This window comes from Glycine soja, chromosome 1, assembly GCF_004193775.1.
Source record: "Glycine soja cultivar W05 chromosome 1, ASM419377v2, whole genome shotgun sequence".
Lineage (NCBI taxonomy): Eukaryota > Viridiplantae > Streptophyta > Magnoliopsida > Fabales > Fabaceae > Glycine > Glycine soja.
The window spans coordinates 42,623,652-42,627,429 of NC_041002.1; the positions used below are offsets into that span (position 1 = coordinate 42,623,652).

The 3,778-nt window shown below is 35.3% G+C and overlaps 1 pseudogene; it reads left to right on the top strand.

The window, feature by feature from the left end:
• Positions 1-866: 866 nt before the first annotated feature.
• LOC114378809 lies at positions 867-2,692 on the top strand (annotated as a pseudogene).
• Positions 2,693-3,778: the final 1,086 nt, after the last annotated feature.

Genomic DNA, 3,778 nt, shown 5'->3' on the forward strand with positions numbered 1-3,778 from the left:
AGCGATTGATAATATATACACACACACACACATACAAGTCCGTACGTATGTACTTGCAATTGCTATAATCAAAGACCTTCCACAGCAACACGAATTAGCAGTAACAAATGATAACCTGGCAAAATGTAAACTCAACAAAATTTAATGATTTATCTCACAAATTGCCAAGTAGTTAGTTATTTACCAACTACATTTTGTCTTTTTTTTTTAAATTTAAATAGTATGTATTTGGTTATAAAGAGAAAATAGTTAAATAATTGCTTAATGCATGTTTCTTAAGTTGCAACCCCTAACATAAGTGTTGTTGTTTCATTGTCGGGGGCATGAATTGAGTGATTTGGGTGGTAAGGAGGTTGCAGCCCTAGGGACAGTACTGTTGATTCTTGTCAAACCATAAGGGTCATGATTATGCTTGCTTTTTGCTTGTTGGGTATATCTAAATATAATAATATATAACAAAATTCTCATCAAGCCATGTACTAATTGCTACTGAATTGCAAAATTGATATAACATTTTGTAAAGGTTACAATGTGTTTCTCCTGAAAGTTATACTGGTAAATCAGGTGGTACAACTCAAATGAGTTTTGAGTGTATTAAAGGGGTTAGGTTCTGTTTGAACAATTATTCTATTTCATTTCATACCACTATTTTATTCCAACCTTTCATTTCACCCACCTTCAGTTATTCAAACATAGCCTAAGAATCCATGGGCCTTAAAATTAAGAAACTTAAATACATAACACTAATCTAAACTATAATGATACCTATAAACAAAAGCCACAAAAATTAACGGATAATTTTAATCATCTTTTCTACTTCTTATGCATCAATATCTTTCTGGTACCTTTTGTAGGAGTCATCAATTATGGGTGAGTTTATGATTCAGATTAGCAATGACCTTGTTAACCAGCTTGTTGATGATATGGTGCCAAAGAAAAAAAACTACAAAGACTAGACAGAAGGTGGCAAGAGAGACTGAAAAGCCCCAATCCAATGAAACTATAAAGCCCGATTATGCAGTTACTCCAGGGTGGCCAGTGCAGTTCCCTTTATTTCTACCTACAACATTGCATGTACAACCTTCCCATTTAGAGTTAGAAGGTATTCAGTCCATGCTTCAGGAAAGTAAGAGGGTTTTGCAAAGATTCCAAAAGCAAGAGGAGAATATGTTGCAGTAAGTAACCCAAAAGGCAAAGGATCTTCACGATAAAGAATATAAGCTTCCAAACCCAAAGCCTGAGCCTTGCATGGCCAAGAGACTTACAAGGAACATATCAAGGACCCCTTGAAGTGTTCTAGTCTTATTACCAAATTCTGATTGCTTGCGTAGGTTTGGCCTTATAGGAAGTAAGTCATACAGAGATATGGTTCAAAAGGAAATTCGTGTGCCAAATGCAAATAAAACTAGTGAACTATACATACTGACAAATACTCATTTTGTTACTGCCAATTTTGTTGAATCTCATTCCCAACATTAAACCACAAGCTCAGAATAAGTGAACTATGAAGGACTTACTTGCATTTGGGTGGAACATGTTTCACATACAGGGTCATATGGTGAGGTATATCGTGGTCAATGGCATGCAACTATGACTTTGTTACATTCTTGAACCTAATTAATTATGTTATTCTCACTAAGCGGTATGTTATGCATCTTTATTATTATCTTTATGTTGAAATGAAATGTACAGTGTTAAGATTTATTAGTGCTCCAATTGCACCTGTGTATGTGCTACAAATTATAAATTGGCTTTAAAAAATTAGGAGACGGGTATATTAATCTATTTACTTTAGAGCATGCTTCATATGTGCTATATACAGGCTATTACAGACTCATAATTTCATGCTAAAGTTTGTTTTACTTGTTCTCTTGTTTATGATGTTCTTTGGTGCATCTGGTTTGGAGAGAATGAGTATATTCTCACAAGATTTCTTTGCCTTTAAATTGGTTATAGGATTTTATGCATTGTTATTTAAGGCCTGCCCCTCTAAAGTGAAGAGTGCCTTTCATTTTTTAACCTCTTAGGCTATTTTTTATGGGATCTTGGCAACTGTATTAGTCCTTGCAAGTAATAATTAATTAAGACAGGTTAAGTACAAGTATGGTTCCAAACGGGTATGGTCCTATATTCACTATGAGGAAGTTCCCGCACATAAAGGCAATTTATATGCTTTGGATGCCATAGTTCCTGGTGATAGGGAGATCAAGAAACAGGAAATAGAATTTTCTAAAAATGATGCGCTTCAAAAGGATGAGACCACTGTAGACCATGAAGTCAGTGGCATTAGTACAGATACAAGGCTGCCACAAGTCCTAGTGAAGATTCTAATCAGAAGGATAAGGAATTTAGCCCAACAAAGGATGACTACTTCAAAGACTTTGGTGTTGAACCTGGCCTAGGAAACCATGAAGAGTTTGACACCACTTTAGACCATCAAATTAATGGTATTGGTACAGAGACACGGCTGCCTGTTAAGCCAAAAAATTAGCCAAACAAAAAGCTCATTGAAGTTGAGCATAGCAGGAGTGATGCTTTAAATGGATTATCTGCTTCTAAGTCTGCCACAAATGCCAGCGAAGATTCCAATCAGAAGAATAAGAAATTTGGCACTGCAGAGGATGAATACCTTAAAGACGCTAGTGTTGAACCTGGAATAAGAAACCATAAAAAGCTTGAACCAGCAACATAGAATGACACTCAACCCAAATTTTGCTCAATTGGCTATTGACAACAATCTCAATTGCTAAAATAACTTACATCAACTCTTAAAAAATAAATTTCTGAATGGCCAAGCTAGCATAGAAACACAAAACAAAATCCCCTTTGTGATTCCTATACAAAGATACCTCAACCCTCTATTACATTTAAGCCATACATACAAAGGGGACAGGGTACCAAGTAACTTGCTTAATGCTATTAGCCTTAGTAGGGTTCCCCTTAATATGGAGACCATTTCTTATAACAAATTCGGAGATGAAGGACTAGTTTATGTTGGCTGAAGTAGCATAGCTAAAATGCTGCTTTTGCCAATAACAATTGCAGTACCATATAGTCCAAACACTGAACATGATGACTACTGCAACTAACACAATGTCATGCATTTGCGGGGACCAACCTTGGGTACTAGAGAAGAGAATGTTTTCAAAAGAGGATAAGTCATAAGTCAATGTTGTGGTTTAACAACTTCTACAGCCAACAAGTAAGTTCTGATGATGGGTTTTGGTGAAGAAAAAGTGAACAAGTAAAGCAAAAAAATAAAATGAAAGAAGTTGTAAAATCAAGGTTCAAGACCAAATATTAAAGAACATGAGTTTGTGTCATAGTTATATCTTGTAAACTCTATAAGTACCACTGGGAATAGCACCAATGTTCCATCTAGGGCTCTAAAAATCAATCTGGGCCACTAACAAACAACCTAAACAAAAGTTTACACATAAAACAAGGTTAGGAACCTTATAAACTACAATTTGGGCTAGATGGGCTAAAAACTCAACTCTACCAATTGGTATTGAAGTCCCAATTGTTGGATCAAGTGGCCTCAGAATAATTAAGAAGGGGGGATTGAAATAATTATTAATGAACCTTTACTAATTAAAAAATCTACCCTTCTTAGGCTTTTACTATGTTGTTAAGAAAATAAAGAACAGGAATATAAACTTAACCAAAAGTAAAAGCAGAAAATAAAGTGCACAACAAAAATTAAAATAGTAAGGAAGAAGAAGACAAACACACACGAGTTTTATACTGGTTCGGCAACAACCCGTGCCTACATCCA